A 19,881-nucleotide genomic window follows, 5' to 3' on the forward strand; every position below is an offset into this window, starting at 1 on the left:
CCGGCCAGTGGTTTTAAGGGGAGTGCCAGAGGCAGCTCTCTGCAGTGTTTTTCTTCAGGATTCTCAAGCTTGCTCTTTGGAGCTACGTGCTCCCTCCGTCTCTGTCAGCAGAACCGAGCATCAGAAGAGCTGAGAAGGAAGGTGCTCCCCCCAACCCCCTGCTCTGAAAGAAGTGCTTTTGGAAAGGATGTGGAGCAAGCAAGGGCGTCTTAAGTAGCAGGGAGCAGCCCCCCTCCCTCCCTCTGTGAGAACCTCTGGAAATGGGTTAGGAGCCTCACACACTGTGGGATGCTTGGGAATGTTCTGGAGCAGCTGCTCCCCTGGGAAGGTGAGCGGCAGGTCTTAGGTGGTGGGTTTGCCGGCTTCTGCGCACTTGAGAGCTGCTTGCATGCTCATGAGGGGACTAACCCAGCAAGACACCGTCTGAACAGCCTGTGTTAACACACCCGCAGCCTTTCAGCCACGTACCTGCCTTCTCTGGGCTGGGGAGCCAACAGACCTGTGGAGTCCTCCCTCCATCCTCCATCCTCCACTCCTCATGAGGCCCCTTGAGAGATACGGATGAGCTGTAAGACACACCTCCGGTCGTTGTCATGTTGGGGAGACCAGATGAGTCATTGTATGGGCAAGCGCCAGGGTGTCGAGTCCAGCCTCCTGGAGGAGTTGGGAGGAGTACGTGTTATGTGTTATATGTTAGTTTCCTATTGCTGCGTAATCAGATGTCCCCCAAACTTTCCCAGCTTGAAACTACAATGAATGCTTATTATCCTCCGTTTCTGGAGTGGGGCATTCGGGGAACAGCAGCTTCACTGGGAGTTCCGGCTCAAGGTTCTTGAGGAGTGGAGGTTATAGGCAGGTTGTGCACTAGGGGGCGGGCATCTAAGGGCTTGATGAGGCCTGAAGGACCCGCTTTCAAGTGGCACAGCTGGAAGGCTGGCGTTGGCTGGTGGTCCGGCCTCCATTCTTCTCCATTTGGAGGTCTCGGGGGTGAGGGTGAGAGGGGCAGCCTCAGTGTCTTCACAACCCAGGGACTGGTTTCACCGCAGCAAGAGTTCCAAGAGAATGCACAGCTCTGGGAAGTTTCACTCCGTCCCAAGACAGGCTAGTCTTGAGAGGTGGGCTATCACCTGGTTCGTGTCGTCCTTGTTACCAGATCCCGTGGACTAGATTCCAGCTCATAGGATCCCTGCTGCTCGAGGTGCCATCGAGTTTCTTCTGACTGACAGCAACCCTGAGTGCAACACAATGAAACACTGCCGGTCCTGCACAGTGCCCACCACTGTCCCGGCGCTCACAGCCACTGTCCAGCCAGCTCTTTGAGGGCCTCCTCTCTTTCGCTGCCCCTCTACTTGCCAGGCATAATGGCCTCCTCTCCAGTGCCTGGTCTCTCCTGACAACGCGTCCAAAGTGCATGAGATGAAGGACAGCAGAAATCCCCGTGGGACAGAGCAAGACTGCCTGGCAGGGCGTCCTAGGTCGTCCTAGCACATCACTGGCTCTTTTATCCTGCCAGTCGCTGCTGGGTCCGGACGGCTGGCCTGATGGTTAGCAGGTAGGCACTGAACCACTGAGACAGGAGCATTCGTGAAAGAAAACACCAACGGCTTATCGTAAGGAAACAACAGTATTCACTTGCGAAGGCTCAGCTACTCGCTGGCTAGCAGCTCTCTAGAGCTCAGTGGCCACATCTGTAAGGTGGGGCCCTTGATGAGTCACGTGTGTGGAAGAGCCTGTTACCTGGGAAACAACCAGGCCTTGCCTTGTGGTTATCAGGACGCTCTGCGTTTGCAGCCAGATCTTCTGGGTTTCTTGAAGCTCAGATGGTGTCAAGCCCAGGCCTCCTTCTATTCCCTGTACCCTCTGGGGGTGGGTGGGAAATGACTTCTCGCGCCCCTTCACCATTCAAGACCCATGTTCTGATGCAGGGCACCTTTTTGGACCGCAGGACTCTACTGGGTAATAAGCAGACTGGCTCACGGCTCTATCCTAGAGTTCTTCATGTCAGCCAAAATCTCTTCTGTGTTCTCCTCTGACCCCACGATTGTTTTTGAGATAGACACCTCGCTCCCATTCATTCTGTGGAGCCAGCATAACCCTAACACCCAGCCCAGACAAAGATACTAACCAGCCAACAAGCAGACAATATCTCTTATGAATATAGATGCAAAAAGCTTCAGCAAAATACTAGGGGCCAAAATTCAACAGCTTATTAAAAAAATCGTACGGTCTGACCAAGTGAGATTTATACCAGGAATTCAGGAATGATTCAATATTAGAAAAATCACTCAAATATACTATGTTATAGAACAAAATGGGGGTGGGGAACACACATGGTCATTTTTATAGACGTGGGAAAATCATTTGATAAACTCCAGTGCCCTTTCTTGATCAAAACCCTAATGAATATTGGAAGAGAGGGTAAATTCCATAATATGAAAAGTCAGCCGCCAACATTTACTGTATGGTGAAAGACTGAGTGTCCCCTTGACATCAGGAATAAGGGAAGGGTGTCCGCTCTCACCACTTCCAGTCACGATTGTCTTTGAAAGACTAGCCAACAAATTTAAAAAGTAACCAGACTGGGAGAAAAGAAAGAAAGTTCTCTCTGTTCACATGCAAAGAAAACAGAGCCGTGCCTCACACCGCACACACAAGCAAATTCAAAAGGCGTTAGGGACCTTGCTGTGAAAACTAAAGCCATACCATTCTTAGAGGAACCGGCATGGGCCCTGCTTTCAGGCCTGGCTTATTTAATACAATGGCAAAAACACACACATCAAAAGACAATAAAAACGAAAAGTGTTTATCCATCAGAATGCCTTACCAAAAAAGTGGAAAGATAAACTTGCCAGCCGGTAGGATGATCTTAGCCAAACTTCAGGGTGCAAGGTCAACAAACACAAATCAGATGAGTGTCTACACACCAGCTATGAGAAATCTGGAAAGGGAAATTTTTGTTTATAGTTACATCTAAGAAACTAAAATACTTAGAGATGAAATTAATATCTAGCCAGGAAAGATATTTGCGTACTGAAAACTATCAGACACTATTGGAAGAAATTAAAGAGAATGTCACTAGGAATGGTAGTCCGGGTACCTGCATTGGGCCTTCTTTTCAGAGATGATCAAACCAACCTTCAACTTTAGATGGGAAATCCAGAGGCCCCAAATCGTTAAAGCAACGTTGAAAAGAACAAAGTAGGAAGACTCACATACTACGCAGGCAGAATCGTCCAAATAGCAACTTCTAGAATAATAAGACACACAGACAATGGAATCGAGTGGAGAGTCCCCAGACAGGTGTGCTCGGCTCATTTTTGACAGGTGTGCTAAGTGCTTGATGGCAAAAGCAGAGTCTTTTCAATAAATGGCCTGGAAAGCTGGGTCTCCATGTGCAAACAAAAAATGAAGTGGGACCGTGCCTTATACCACACGCAAAAGCAAATTAATATACAAGCGAAGATCATGAAATTCTTAGAAGAACCAGCATGGACAATGCTTTCGGGTCTGGAAAAATCAAAAGACAGTAACAAGTGGAAACTGTTGTCCATCAGAATGCTTTATTCAGAAAGGGGCACAATAAGCTGCCAGCTAGCAGAGTATCTTTGGAAACCATTTATCCACCAAGAATTTAACAAACAAAAAATACATAACACTTGGACAACTTAACAGCACAAAGATAAATAGCCTAATCCTAAAATGGGCAGACAGACTTGAATAGACCAAAGAGGCCACACACAAACATGGAAAGATGCTCAGCTTCTTCACCATCAGAGAGGAGAAAACCAACGCCACAGGGAAAGCCACTTCATTCCCATTAGGATAGAAGGAGCCCTGGTGGAGTAATGGTTTCACATTGGGCTCCTAACCTCAAGACCAACAGTTCAAAACCACCAACCACTCCAAGAGAGAAAGCTGGCGCTTACTACTCCTGTGAAGAGCTACAGTCTCAAAACTCACAGGAGTAGTGCTACCCTGTCCTAGAGAGTAGCGGTGAGTCAGAATTGACCTGACGGTAGTGAGTTTGAGGAGGATATCCAGGTTTTTGTTTTGTTTGTTTTTAATGACAAGAATGTGGGGAAACTGGAACTTTTTACCCATTGCTGGTTCAGCCATTTGTAAACAGTGTGATGTGCCTCAAGAAACTAACACCAGAACTGTCCTATGACCTAGCAACTCAGTTCCTAGGTGTGTACCCACAAACCTTGAAAGGGGAGACTCCGATAACGATTTAGACACCACCGTCCACAGTAGTGTTTCCCAAAGCTGGGAACACCTAGAGGCCTGTCGGCAGATGACTGCATAAAGGACATACTGTGATACATACAAACAGTGGGGTGCGAGTCCACCCGCGGCAGAAATGAAGTCTCCATCACCACTACAAGATGGGCGGCACCTGGAGGCATACTACGGAGCAGAACAAGCCAGTCTGACCTCACGTGGATTAAAAGACAAGAGATAGCAAAGGGTTAGAGACCAAAGCTTAGCAGTGGTCGGCAGGGGCAGGAGGATGGGGGAAGTGAGGGTTATGGGTGATGGGGACAATCCCACGGATTAAAGGCAGGGCTGTGCACTTGATGGTTGCCGTTGCTGTCAACACACTGTGCACTTGCGGAAAGCTGACATGGTGAAAGTCGTGTGACGTTATAACTTTACAACAACAGCAGCATTAAGATCGTAACGCGCAAGCGCGGTTGCTAGGGCTCTTTATGTACGACCACACGCACCTCGTAGGTTTGGTTCCTCGGTTTGAAGGGTTTGGATACTGGTTTCATGGGCCATCCCGATGAATCAGCTTCATAACCCCCAACTTTGTAATGCCTGGGATCTTGCAGGCTTGCCCGTGGTCTTGCAGGGCACAAGAGGCAGGCGAGTTCAGAGCAGCAGGAGGGTGGGAGCCAGAGCACTAACTGCCCCCAGGCAGGTCTAGCTCCTTTGCATGACACCAGGCGGGGGGTCTGCACGCTGCAGAGACAGTCAAGCCAGTCCCATCCCTCACAACAGTTGGAAACTTCTTTAAAGAGCCACCTCGGGCGCCCACGCCGCCATTCCATTCGCGACCCCTGACCTAGATGAAGCGGGTGGGGTCAGGCGACCAGGACGAACCATTTTGAGCCAAGCTTCTAGCGAAGAATCCCGATCCAAGCGGGGATATGCAGACCAGAGTTTCAGATTCTCATTGACTGTTAGACTTGGGTGGAGGGCGGGTGGACCCCGAAACTGTGGGCCTGAGATCGTGTAAGCCTACCCATGTCCCTGAAATCATCCTAACACTGAGTAACAGTTCAGCTTCACTAGTTTAAAAACAAGCAACAGCGCCTGCTGAGCTCTGGATACCGGACGAAATTGACAACAGCAGGGGGCAAGATGAGGCAGGAAGCTCAGGGGCGGGAGTTCGGGTTTCTCAGGGAAGACCGACTGGGAAAAAGAGCCAGAGCCCAACTGGTCCTCTCAGAGACTGTCACCAATGAGCGTTAGGACATCCTGCGTGTTGGCACTGTTGACTCCTGCTCTGGAGAAGCTGTAACAGCCGCAGCAACCTGGTTAGAGACGGGAGTCTCCTGTGGATGCACTGACGTGCACTCGCCCGTGGACTACCGGAGACGTTCCGGGGTCTCCCTGCTCAGGATCCAGAACCAAAGGCTTTATTTTTGTGCCTTTGAAGTGCATTTTCATTAGACCTTGCCCCGTCCACCCCATGACTGATCTGTTTTCACAAATTTCTGGGCTATGAAATGTTTTTGGTTTTTTTCTATATGAACTTCTGAAGTCAGCGGATGAAGTTTCAATGGAAATGCTGGCTCATATTTCTCACTGGGATCACACGGCACTGATTGAATGGTTTAAGATGAGGCTTTCTGCTCCCAGAAAGACTGGCCATCTCGGAAACCTCCTACGGGGCCGTTAGGAGTCGGCACAACTCGGTAGCAGGGGTGTTGGGTTTGAGGATCAAAGACCAGGATCTATCTTCCCACTTACTGAACCCCTCTTCACAACCCCTTCACCGGACTTTAAAATCCCCTTTGTGCAGATCTGACATGTTTCTCATGACTCAGCCTTAGGTATTGAGCCGATTTCTGTTGCCAAGGAAATGAGTCCTCCTAATACAGTTTGAACGTGTCCGCCGTTGGTATAGGCAAGTGTCTGATCACGCTTTCTACAAATAATGGGGGTTTGTTGTTGTTGGTGGTGGTGGTGGTTTGTTTGTTTGGGTTTTGCCAGCTCTTTACCCTGGTAATTCTTAGGCCAATTTTTTAAAATCTTGCGACTTCAGAGGGGAACAGACTGATGAGGCGCAAAGACATTTCTGAGTCCCTCCCAGCCCCTCTGCAGCCCAGCCAGGCTCCTGGTGGTGGTGGTGGTGGTGGTGGTGGTGGTGGTGGTGGTGGTGGTGATGGTGGTGGTGAATGGTAGCCGGAGTGGAGGGCGGCTCCCTCTCCATGAGTTACACTGGCCTGGAGAGCAAACATCACAGCACAAATCGATGTGCTGATGGGCGAGAAGTACCGTATATACTCAAATATAAGCTGACTCGAGTATAAGCCGAGGTTCCTAATTATTACCTGGGAAACCAGAAACACTGATTGACTTGAGTATAAGTCTAAGGTGGGAAATGCAGGATGTGAATTAACACAGAGACCAGAGGGGAGAGACGGAGCGTAGCCACAGACACATCCTTACCAGTTCAGCTGTTGGCGTAAGTGAATCACTACAGGTGCTTCTGCGAATTGGAGCCGTCCACGTCATAGGACGGCTCTGATTGGTTAGATGTGAGTAAACAAACATTCAAAGCCCTACAGTGTCACCGGGGCTTTGAATGAACAGTGGAGGAATGGCATTCACCCGCGAGATGTTACACCTTGCTGGGGTACCACTGACCCGTGTATAAGCTGAACCCCAGTTTTTCAGCACATATTTTGTGCTGAAAAGCTCAGTTTATACACAAGTATATATGGTAGTTCCTCTGAAGGGGAAGTCAGGGGTGGATGCTTGGTGCTGGACTCCTGGGCTGGGGACAGATGACGCAGAGGGAAGGACACCTTGTGTCCTGAGATTTTTCACTGGAGGCACTGATCCTAGAGGGGAGGGGAGGCTCCCAGTCAGGCTCAGAAGGTGTCACTTACTGTTGGCATCACACAGTTCTCCATCCCGGTGGCCTGGCCTCTGGGGTCCAGACACCTTAATGGCAGTGGCCTTGCCCATCTGTGACCTACCGGCTCCCACATCCTGGATCACAGTATCTGCCCACCCTGGTCTCTTTCAGTGAGATGGGCTGGCAGAGAGGCTGAAATAGTGGGCTGGAACATAGCCCTGCTGGTGGGCATGGCACAGGGCCGGGCAGTGTCTCCTTCTGTCCCACCAAGAGTCGCTAGGAGCCGGCACTGACCCAGTAGTCTCTCCAAAAGTAGATTTGCAGGTCTCCACTTGAATCCCAAACAACACAGAACCCAGGCCAAGCCCAGGACAAGTGACCCACACTGCTTTGTGGACTGATATCTCACAAGTAAACCCGCTCAGGACCAATGGAACATGCACCTCACCCCTTTGAAAAAGACCCCCTAGAACCCACCAGCTGTCGCTCTTGCAGCACACAAGGGGGAAATTACAGCCACGAGGAGCCGGGGCTCAAGTATAAATAGGAAACGGAAATGCTTGGGCCCTTGGTGCAGCGAAAGGACTCTATAATAACATCATCTCTCGCCGTGCAATTAGGCTGGAAATTGCATGCTTCCAGTTGGTTCTTCCCCAGCCAAACGCCGGGCGGTTCTTGCAGTGGGTGGGTGGGTGGGCGGGTGGCGTTTGCTGAGAAGAAACATGTAAAGCGCCGAGGCAAATCTAAGGCTTCACTTCCTTTGGGATCCCGAGCCCGTCCACCAACCTGACCAGGGCCACCATGGGGGACCTGGTCACCCAGCCACGGTGGACAGCAGCAGGAAGCCAGGCACAGCCAGGACATGTGCACCCAGGCCTGACTGACTCTGTGACAGGACCTCCCTTCTTCCCCCAGCCCCCACCTCCGGGAGCCCCTCCCTGACTGGACCCCTCCAGCTCCCCACCCCCCACCCCCGAGCCCTGAGGTCTGGGTCAGCAAGAAGGCAGGGGAGTAGCTGTGAATAATGGGAGCGGCTTCATGGGTCAGGAGATGCTATCTGCTCACCCTTCCCTGCCCCTGCCCCTCCGGCCCTGCCTGCTGCTAACACGCCTTCAAATGCAGCACCCAGCACATTCCTCTCCGACCCACTGCCCTCCCTGACTCCCCCTGGCACCTACAACTGAGCCCAGATGCCTGGGCCTAGCTCACAGGGCCCAGCCCCACCCCCTAATCCCCCAAAACACCTGTCCCAGAGGGCATAGGACGGCCATGTCTGGGGTGGAGGGGGTTTTCACAACTACTCAGTACTGAGTTCTCCTCACGTGGACATTTCTCAGCCTTACTCCCCCCAGCCCCTAAAGAGCCCACCTGTGTCTGTCCCAGCTGCCCCCACAGCCAGGCTCTGCTTCCTGCCCAACATGAAACCCCGAGCCCTGTCTACCACACTGAGCGTCCTTGGCACAGGGTGAAGGTGGTGGCCAGTGGCAGAGGACACACAGAGACAGGCCTTCTAGAAGGGACGCTAAACTATCCCTGAGAAAAATGGCAAGTAAGGTCCTACTTCACCCAGATGTCCCCCCAAAACCAGATTCACTGCCCTCGGACAATTTCAATCCTCATATAGTGACCCTATAGGGTCGTTCCTAGGACCGAGGGTCATAGTAGGACCGGGCAGAGCTGCCCTGTGGGTTTAAATGGAGACCATAATCTTTATGGGAACATAAGGCCTCATCATTGTCCTGAGGAGCAGCTGATGGTTCCGAACTGCCTGCCTTGCTGTTCACAGCCCAATCCGAAATTCACTATTGCCACCAAGGCTCCATAGCACCTCCCAACTAACTAGCAAAATGCCCCTCTCACTGCCATCAAGTCAATTCTGACCCTGTCCAGCAGGGTCGAACTGGCCCTGTGGTTTCTGAGACTGTAACTCTCTGTGGGGATAGAAAGCCCCATCTTCCTCCCTCCCTCCCTCCCTCAGAGCGGCTGGAGGTTCCTTACGGCTGGTCCGTGGTTAGCAGACCACCACGTAGCCACTCTGCCACCAGGGCTTCTGTGGGCAGAAGAGCCGCATACCTCTGTGAGGTGGGTCATCCCCCAGCCGCCCCCGGCCCCACCAGAACCCTCTCTACGTGGGTCCCAGCGTCACAGTCTGCAGGCTGCAGGGCCCCCCGGGCCCCTCCTAAAAAGACAGCCCGGGGCAGCTGGATTCCAGCGCTCAGCAATGCGTGGCCTCGTGCCGCTGAGGGGAGGAGAGTGATTTATTTTATTATCTGAATTTTCAGTGGTTTAATAAGGTCTAATAAGCCTCCCAAGGAGTCTTCTGGCGCGGGAAATCGCCTGTAATAAACACAGGTAGTAAATCCTTTGTTTTGAGCAGCGAGAAAGCGGTGTGCAAATTCTACTTTGTGGAAAGCCAGGCACCGCCCCCACCCCCGACCTCACCCCTCACCCCCCCCCCCGACCTCACCCCCTCCCCACCCCCACGAATAAATAAAGAGAGAGCAACAGTGGGGAGGGACACCCCTGTGTGCCTGCCTGAGTGCTGTGGATCGGTCCAACCAGCGCTCCGCCATCCACAGTGGGGACCTGGCCGCCCTTCCGCTTGCTCCTTGGAGAACCAGCCATCCTTGGGGTATCTTCTTGAGGTACGGTGAGCAGAGCCGAGACCTGGGGCGGGAGGCCGGGGAGTGGGGGGGACTGGCTCTCCAACAGCCACTTAACCCATTGCTTTGAGGCCTCCTGCACAACCCGGCTGTATCTGAGCGTCCTCATCTGTAAAATGGGTACAGGGCTGGGCTGGCTTGGCCTGCCATTGAGGTCAAGAAAAGCCCCCCGACCCTAGCCTGAATGGAGAGGAGGATGGTGGGGGGGCCAGTGTGGCTTCACCCAGATGCTGGCAGGCGGCTGCTGGGAGAAATAGAGGACCCTCAGGACCCAGGAGGAGGCTTCTCTTGCTTGCCTTCACCACCCCCTCTCGAGCTGCCCCAAGAGGTGCCTGCCCTCTTAGGTGCCCTCAAATCTGCCCTTAGTGTGTCTTTCACCTTTGGTAAAAACTGAGGGGGATCAGCCTGCCCTAGCTTTGTTGAACCAGCTCGGTGGTACCTAACAACAACAGCAGCGTTCGTCTGAGGATCCCTTGGTGGCACAGGGATTATGGGTTAGGCTACTAAGCACAACATCAGTGGTTTGAAACCACCGGCTGCTCCGAGGGGAAAAGATGAGACTTTCTACTCCCTAATGAGTTACCATCCTGGAAACCCACAAAGGGCAGTTCTCTCTGTCCTACAGTCACTCTAAATCAGCATCGACTTGATGGCAGTGAGTTTGGGGGTTTTTTTCCCCCTGAGAGCTTTTATCCTAACTCCAAACCTTAAGGATGGCCCTAAACTTTGCTCTGATAAAGCAATGAAATATTTTGAGGCGGGTGGGTGGTCATCTTGGTGACCAGGGGATACAGGGGTCAAGCCCAGCTACAAGGCAGGAGGTCTGGGGGCTGTGCCACCTAGCTGGTTCAGGGACCTTTGGGAGGTCAGTTCACCAGCACCCGGGAAGCCTAGGGAAAAATGGATGTGCATGAGCCTTTCTGACTGCGCCGTTTACAGTGCTGCCAGCCCTGGGGCTATCGATGGAGAATGACAGGCAGAGAGAGGCTCAGGGACACAGACTCTCTGTAGTGGGACCCAGGAGTGCCTGAGCCCAGGGCTGCCATGGTGGGCCCAGGGAGGGAGGGCCTTCCTTTCCGCATGAAGGGAGCATGGATGGCTGTGGCCTCTGGCACTGGAAGGACGCTCAGGGCACATTTCTGGAAACCTGACAGCTCTGAGCCTAGCCCATGCTGTGCCCATCAAGGTGGGGGATGAGGGGCTCCCCACGTAGCCTGTTAGGGCACTTTGGCTGACGTGTATGAGCCAGGAGGGGACACAGGCTGGCAGTGCAAGTGGCCCAACCTCAGAACCCACAAATCTGGCCACAGCTTCTGGGTCTGCCACAGCCGCAAGGCAATTCCGAGGCCAGGGGTGGGGTGGGGCCACCGTGGGGCCCACCCTGCTCAGGGAAACAGCCACCCTGCTAAGGGAAACAGCCAAGGGCTGGGTGGGGCGCCCAGCAGAGGTCGGGGTGGTGGGGCTGGTTGCTTGGGCTGAACCTCCCAACCCTCCTTCCTACTGGGGCCCACCCCCCTTTGTGGGTTTCAGGGCCCACACCCACCCCAGGGCGTAAGATCCTGCCCCTCGGAGGACACACGTGGTTGTTGCCCAGCCTCAGGCCCAGATCGGGAAAGAAAAAAAATCCACATCCCTTCGCTGCCAGGTGCAGCCCCGCCCTCACCCCCGCCCTCGCCCAGCCACTAATTCTGCCAGGTGGCTTGAAGCTCAGCCTGGGCAAGGAAGCGCTAGAGCCTAGGGTGGGGCCAGCTCCCAGGCAGGGGGAGGCTGCAACTGGGGGGTGAGGGGACACCCTGGGTCCCAACCGTGCCAGGCTGAGCAAGGATTCTGGAAGGTGCTGGGTTAGGGAAAGAGGATTGTCCCGAAGGTCTCACCACCCAGAGGCAGCTGCTGCAAAGAACAGGAAAGGAAAGAGACTTGGAGCAGAGTCATCACGCCCCTCCCTGCCCCCGCCCCTGCATTCTGGCTGTGTGACTTGGGGCAGGGTGCTGAGCCTCTCGGAGCCTCCGTCTTCTCATCCTTTCAGTGGAGACCATAATCCCAGAACCCCAAACCAAACTCACTGCCATTGAGTCGATGTTGACACATGGTGACCCTGTTAGGGCCATGAGGTGGAACTGCCCCTGCGGGTTTCCGAGACCTTACCCATTCTGGGAGCAGAAAGCCTCCCCTCTTCCCAGGATTGGCTTCTGGTGAGCTGCTGACCTCCCAGTTCTCAGCCCAACTCATAAGCACTAGGCCGCCAGGACTCCGCCACACCAGAAGCAAGGATACACCGAATTAACCCAAATGTCTTGTCAGTAGCCATGTCTGTCCCAGTGATAGTGTCCCCTGGTGGCCTCATCCCACCAGACTTGGGTGAGTGGACCCCAGGGCGTACCTCAACCTGTATTCCAAACCGTCTCATCAGTCAACAAATGTTTCAGAGTCACCCCTGGGGTGGCACAAATGGGGGTAAGCACACAGCGACTCCTCGGCTACTCATGAAACTGGGCAGTGCCATGCTGTGGACGGCACGAGAGAGGGACAAACACCTGGGGATCCACTTTCATCCACACTGCAGCCGAGAACATCCAGTGGGGCTCAGGCCTGCCCTGTAAGGCATGCGTCAGAACTGACCGTGTGCCTGCTTCCAGGGTGAGAGATCGCGGGGGGGGGGGGGGGAAATGAGCATCCAGGGAACAGGGGTGCTTGGAGCCCCTCTGCCGCACTTTACGGTTCTCACTCCTTCCTACCAATCCGCCGGCTGCCCATCAAGTCAATTCTGACGCATGTAGCCCTACACAGAGTTCCCCAGACCGGACGTACATCTTTCCACCAGCAGACCTCACCTCTCCCCCTGGGGCTGGTTGGAGCTTCACAGCCCAGAGCCTAACCCACATACCACCAGGCCCTTCCCATTGCTCCAGAACTTTTCCAGGAATCTCAGGGTCTCAGGAAAGCTCAGGGTGCAGGCTCTGACCACTGCTTGACAAGGAGACAGCAAGCGGCAGCCCCCGGTGCTGACCACTCCTCACCCCACTGTCCCTCCACGAGGTGGAACAAAGCCTGCAAACCAAGACCCAGCCAGGATCGGGGCTCCCGAGTCCCCGGGCCTGGCCGCCTCTGCGCGGCTCCAGCTCACCTTGTGCTTCGACTCCCCGAGGTCACGGGAGGTGTGAGCAGCCATCCCCCATAATGTCTGATGAAATGGTTCTTGTGTCTCCTCCCCCACTCAGAGTGAGGAAACAGAAACCAGAGAGGCGGAGCCCCCCCCTCCCCACCCCCAGGCCACACAGCTATTGTTCCGTGATCTCCAATCCCGGAATCCCGGGCCCACATTGCACCAAAGGCAGACAGGCAAGACACTCAGCGCAGGGCCCAGACTGCCCTTTTCTCTGAGAGCTGGCTGTCCCCCCCAGACACGTGGCCTAACAGGGTCCATCTCCTTTCAATGAAAAGGGAGGCACTTGAGAAATGTGTGGCAGTTTGTCCTGGAAAGCGTTTGAGGGCAGTGTTGATGTCCCCATGCTAATGGCTGTCAGACTCACCCAGAGGTACTGCAGAAGAAATGCCTGGCAACCTTCCCCTAAAACATACAGCCTAGAAAGCCATAGGAGCAGCTCTACTTCAGGACACCAGGGCTGCCGCCAGCCGGGAGTGCCAGGTCGGTGGGATGCTTGGGTTTTCCGGTTTGGTTGTCTTTCAAGAACCTGCCCCCGGAAGTGGGACTCTCTCAGACAGCTAATTTCCTGGAGTGTTTACTACCATTGGCTTTTTAGCTGAATGGTCTGAGGGTCATTCCACTTTCAGACAAGGGGGTCCCTCCAAGGGTCCAGGCCCCTGCTGCTGCCCACGAGGCGGCCCTGTGGGAATTAGAAGATGCATCTCGCTTCCGATCAACAGATGGTTTTACCGTGCTTCTTTCCTGTGACCATCTCCCAGGAAGCCCCCGTGATAAAGACAGTGAATCCTCCAGGGCTCTGAAGCCAGGGGTGCCCCATGTGAGTTATCAGGACCACAGAGGAAGCGCTTTGTGAGGCTTCTCAGTTGGAACAGCCTTCAGCATTTGGCAAGGGATTGGGGGGGTAGCCTGAGAAAGCATCTCCCGTCCAGTCTTTCCTGAGGCCACAGCCAAGATGTCAGCTGGGAGTGTGTCCCCCGGGGGCTGGCCTGGGGCGGAAGGGTCCCACTCCCAAGGGGACTTGCTCCCATGCTGTCAACCTGGTTCCTCCCCGCAGGCGCCTCGGTGTGGGGCTGCCTGAGCTCCCTACAACATGGCAGCTAGCTCCCACAGAGTGAGGGAGGGAGGAGAGAGACGGGGTGAGGCTGGAGCCAGGATGTCCTGTCAGCTTCGTGGGTCCCCATGGTGGTAGAGCAGGGCAGACAGACGGACAGGCGGACAGTTGATGAGATGTTACATTTAGGTTCTGTCCTAAGTTCGCTCTTTTTGACTTCTTATTTTGAGGCAAGGGTATATTTGTTCTGGCTGCATAGTGGTTACACATTGGGCTGTTTACCGCAAGGTCAACAGTTGGAAACCACCAGCCACTTCTCAAGGGCAAGATGAGGCTTTCCCTTCTTGTACAGAGTTACAGTCTCAGAAACACAGGGGCAGTTCTACCCTGTCCTGTAGGGTCGCTGTGCGTGGGCATGGATTGTTGCTGTTGTTGTTGTTGTTGTTGTTGTAAGACAAAAGAGGTATCCCTTGAACTTTTAACCCTGGTTCCCTCATAATACCCTGCAACCTTATAGGCCAATCTCACAATCAGGGTCTTGGCGTCGACATGGCCAAGCCACAGAATATCTCCACCACCTCAAGACCCCTCGTGTGGGGTCTTTTTCAACCACACCCAGTTCATGCTTCCCCCCACCCCCATCCCTCCTGGCACCCAGGTTCCTCATTCCTGTCACTGCGTCTGCCCAAGAATGCACCACACGTGAATCGGCGCGATGTGAAACCTGTGGCCTAGGCTCTTTTCACTCTGGTTCAAACGAGTTTCTGCTTGTAGCAATAGTGTGCATCGTTCCTCTTTTGCTTGCTGGCTAATAGTCCACCTTGAGCCAGTCGGCTCCCGGAGCCTTGGAAACCCGACATACTATCACTGCGAGTTGGAATTGACTCGACCGACAGTGGGTTGGGGCTCAGATGCCATGGTCTGGGAATGGCCATTGGTGGGCCATTCCTTCGCCCTTGGAGGGCCACCTGCTCATTTCCGGTTTGGGGCTGTTACAAAACTGTAGTGAGCACCCCCCCATGGGTGATGAGGGCCTCCAAAAAGTTCATGGAAAAGTCCCACGTTCTTTGACTTCCGTGGTCAAACTTTGGGAAACCCCTTTGTAGATGTATGTGCGCTGAGCTTTCCTTTCTCCGGGATAAATACCCAACAGCGGATCCGAGTGGAAAATTCTAAATCTTTAAAAGAAACCGCCCAACTTTTCCAGAGCAGCTCGAAGATCGTTTTCCCTTCCCGCCTGCAATGACCCGGTTTGGTGTTGTTGACTTGGGTACTGCCGACATTCTGGTGGGTGTGACGTAATGACTCAGTGTCACGGTGATGTGAGGTTTGGGAATGAGCTGGCTTATTCGCCATCTATCTGTCACTCTGGGTGAGCCCACGTCCCTGCTTCCATGCTGCTAGAGCAGCGGTCTCCTCAGTTTGCTCTCCGTGCCTGCCTCAGGGAGAACCGCAGCCAACTTGAATGGGGGCCTGCAGGGTCACTGGACTTTTTTATAAATAATTTTATTGGGGTCTCATACAGCTCTTATCACCATCCATCCATCCATCCATCCATTGTGTCAAGTACATTTGTACATTTGTTGCCATCATCATTCTCAAAATGTTTTCTTTCGACTTGAACCCTTGGTATCAGCTCCTCCCTCTCTGCTCCCCACTCCCTCATGAACCCTTGATAATTTATAAATTATTTTGTCATATCTTACACTGTCCAATGTGTCCCTTCATCCACTTTTCTGTTGTCCATCCCTCAGGGAGGAGGTTATATGTAGATCCCTGTAATCAGTTCCCCCTTTCCACCCTACCCTCCCGGCATCGCCAGTCTCAGCACTGGTCCTGAAGAGATCATCTGTCCTGGATTCCCTGTGTTTCCAGTTCCTATCTGTACCAGTTTATAACCTCGAGTCTAGCCTGATTTGTAAGGTAGAATTGGGATCATGATAGTGGGGGGGAGGAAGCATTTAAGAACTAGAGGAAAGGTGTGTGTTTCATCATTGCTTCACTGCACCCTGACTGGCTCGTCTCCTCCCCGCAACCCTTCTGTGAGGGGATGTCCAGTTGCCTACAGATGGGCTTAGGGTCCCCACTCCACACTTCCCCTCATTCTCAATGATATGATTTTTTTGTTCTTTGATGCCTGATACCTGATCCCTTCCACACCTTGTGATCACACATGTGGACTTTGTTGCTTCTGTGCTAGATGGCCGCTTGTTTACCTTCAAGCCTTTAAGACCCCAGACGCTATATCTTTTGATAGCCGGGCACCATCAGCTTTCTTCACCACATTTGTTTATGCACCTGCTTTGTCTTCAGTGATCATGTCTGGAAGGTGAGCATCATGGAATGCCAGTTTAATAAAACAAAGTGTTCTTGCATTGAGAGAGTCTCTGGACTGCAAGTGTGTCATGTTGAGGGCCAGGCCTTTGCTTAGACTCAGCCACGGCTAGGGTCAAGCTTGGGCATGAGCAGACAGACGGGCCCTCCATGCTTGGGAACAACAAAAAAATTGGAGGTGGGTTTTTGTGCAGGTGGAGGGTGCTAACTCAAGTGGAGGGGTCTTTCGAAGGGAATCGCTATAGGTTGGCTGTCCTCACTCCCGCAGGGAGGGGATGCCTGGTGATGCCCTGCTGGCCCTGCCCCTAGGTCACCTGGGATTCTCATAAGACATCTCTGAAAGGGCATCTCCCCAGAGGTTTATCTTTCCACAAGGGCTAACAGAATGCTGTAGCTGGTTGTTCCCACCGGTCCCGAGCCAGGCTCCTCCTCATTCGTGTTTGGCTGAAGCCCTTGAAGAGCTTCCTCCGCTTCGTTGCCCCTCTCCAGGAAAGGCCAGTCCCTGGAGAAGGACATCACGTTCGGGACAGCAGAGGGACAGCAGGTAAAGAAGAAGGCCCTCCAGGAGAGTGGCCGATGGGCTCGAGCACAGGAACCATCGTGAGGAGCATGTATTTGAATCACGGTGCTGGCAGACAACATTGAGAGCATCGTGGGCTGCCGAAAGGACAACCACACCTGTCTCAGAAGAAGCATGGCCAAGATGTTCCTTAGAGGCAAGGAGGGCAAGACTTCTCGTGTGTTTGGACATGCTGTCAGCAGAGACCAGTCCCTGGAGAAGGACATCGTGCTTGGTAAAGCAGAGGGGCAGTGGAAAGAGGAAGGCCCTCAACAAGATGGACTGACACAGTGGCTGCAACAGGGCTCAGGCACAGGGACAATTGTGAGGGCGGTGGAGGACTGAGCAGTGCTTCCTTCTGTTACACATAAGTCGTAACCAACTCATCAGTCAGAACCAACTCATGGCACCTAACGACAACTACTACTTTACTAGCATGGTGCCCTCTCCAGGGACTGACCCTCCTGATAACGTGTCCATAGTAGGTAAGGAGCCATCTCCCCCTCCTCACCTCGAAGGAGCATGCTGTCTGTACTGCCTCCAAGACAGATCTGTTCCTTCGGATGCATGGAAGTCTGCGCAGCACCGTTCATGTTCTTTGTCACCACTGTAGTTCAAAGGTATTGATCCTCCAGCCTCCCTTGCTCATTGTCCAGCTTGGGCCTGAATTAAGAGACGATGGAAAACGTGGCTGGCTTAATGGTGCCCAGCCGCCACCGACAACTGCTCTACCAAGGATCATGTTGGAAAGTCCTGGATAAAGAGGATAAAAATGTGAGACAGGACACAAAACAATAAAAGAGATCTGGCTCCCGCGTCAGCTAGACACTGCTGGGACCCCCAAGAAGATGGCCCTTAGTCCTCCTATAGGCCTGGAACGGAATTCATCCGTGACAGGAGCCAACCACGTACGACCAAAATGACAACCTTCAGCCAAAGACAAAGTGTAGGAAGGAGAAGGACTGGAAACAGGAAATGCAGGGGCATGTGGGGTGCATAGGGGTGCACTGAGGATGGCAAGGGAAGACATCAGACATATCTGCGTTGTTGAATGTGAAATGGGGGAGCGCTTTGTACACCTTCACCCAAGTCGCAATGAAAAGTTTAAAACACACGCACGTGTGTGTTTATGTGAGTGAGTGTGTGTGTGTGTGTGTGTGTGTGTCTGTGTGTGTCTTAAATCAGGTCAGGACAGGTGCAATTAGTTTTCAAAGTGACTTCTTTTTTAAAGCAGCAGAACTTCCCTGCTTTGTGGGCGCTGTTTGTGGATCCGGGTAAAATGAAAACTTGGGCTCATTGGTCCAGTGGTGAGGATTTTCATTTTCTTTGAGTCACAATGAATGAGGCATAATCCATATACTGAAGGCTTTGTTCTTCATCAGTAAGCACTTCAAATCCCCTCGCTTTCAGCCGGCAGCGTTTTGTTGTCTGCATATCAGAGGCGGTAATGAGCCTTCCTCCAATCCCGATGCAGCATGCTTCTTCCTGAAGTCTGGCTTCTTGGAAGGTTAGTCTGTCAGAGGAGTCCCGGGCTTTGTGAAAGGAGCCATTTGCTCCACAAGCACCCCCAGCCCTGGGGAGCCTCCACATTGGCCCTTGACCTGTGAGCGCTGTGTTACTGGTGGACATGGTCCTGTAGCAAACATAATATTTGAATTGCCTGTGACTGGTCCTCTCTGCTGGCATAGTGGTTATGCATTGGGCTACTAACCCAAGGTCAGCAGTTCAAAATCACCAGCTCCTCTGCAGGAGAAAGACGGGGCTTTCTGCTCCCATAAAGAGTTCCAGTCTCAGAAACCCCTAAAGGCAGTTCTACTCTGTCCTATAAGGTCGCTATGAAGTGGAGTCAACTCAACAGCACTGGGTTCGTTTGTTCCTTTTGGTCCCCATGGCACTCTCAAGCACACAGCAACAGAGCAGACACCACGGAGGTCAACCTTCAAGTCCCCAGAGCCTCTGCTGACCAGCACCCACCAGCTCCCCAATGAGAAGCACAGTTCCCCAGGCATCAGGGGTCCGAGCAAAGAGCCCAGTGTCTTAAGGGATAGCACCTGGTTTGACCTGGGTCATGGTTGTGGTTTGGAAAAGCCAAAGGGCAGGAGGGCTGGTTCAAGAGGAGGGGGCACCCAGAAGCAGAGGCCCAGGGTACGAAGCGGCAGGGCCACTCTGGCCACAGAAACTTAGAGCAAACCTGCTTCAACCATGGGTCACGACTCCTAACTGAATGTGGCCCCCCACACACACACACTTTGGCAATAGCAAAATGCTTCTGAATGCTCACTGGCCACAGAGAAGTTCAATTGTTTGTTATTGTTGGTGGTTTTCAATATAGGAAGGGCCTTCAAAAAGGTGTGGAAAAACTCCATAGTTTAATATTGATTTAATTTAATCTCACATTTTAATTCAACTTTTAATGTCATATGCATATATATATGTATATATATTGGGAGAAAGAAGATACTTTCTACTCTCATAAAGAGTTGTCTTGGAAACCCTTAGGGGTAGTTCTACCCTATTCTGTAGGGTCACTATGAGTATATAGAGTGTGTATATATCATATATATATATATATATATATATATTTCTTAAAGTTCTGTTTGTAGCTATCAAAGATGTAAATAAAAGCTTGTGTTACTAAACCCAAACCAAACTCACTACCATCAGGTGGAAGCAGACTCATAGCAGCCCTGCAAGTTTCCAAGACTGCAACACTCTGCAGGAGTAAAAAGCTTAGTCTGGCCTTATAAGTACCACGTGCTAACCGACTGATCCACTGTAGCTTTTCTTTATAGGAGTAAAAAGCTTCCTCTCTCTCCTGTGAGCAGCTTGGTGGTTTGGAACAGCCAACCTTGTGGTTTGCAGCCCAAAGTGTCACCACTTTGACACCAGGGCTCCTAACCGTGATGCAATTTAACACATCAGAGGTGTGTTGTCGATTTCTCAGGCCCAAGGGGCCGTGTGTGACAGGGAAAGGGGTCCCCTGTCTGGGGATGCTGGCTTCAGAGAGGTGATGGA

Source organism: Tenrec ecaudatus, chromosome 15, assembly GCF_050624435.1.
Source record: "Tenrec ecaudatus isolate mTenEca1 chromosome 15, mTenEca1.hap1, whole genome shotgun sequence".
In the NCBI taxonomy this organism is placed as follows: Eukaryota; Metazoa; Chordata; class Mammalia; order Afrosoricida; family Tenrecidae; genus Tenrec; species Tenrec ecaudatus.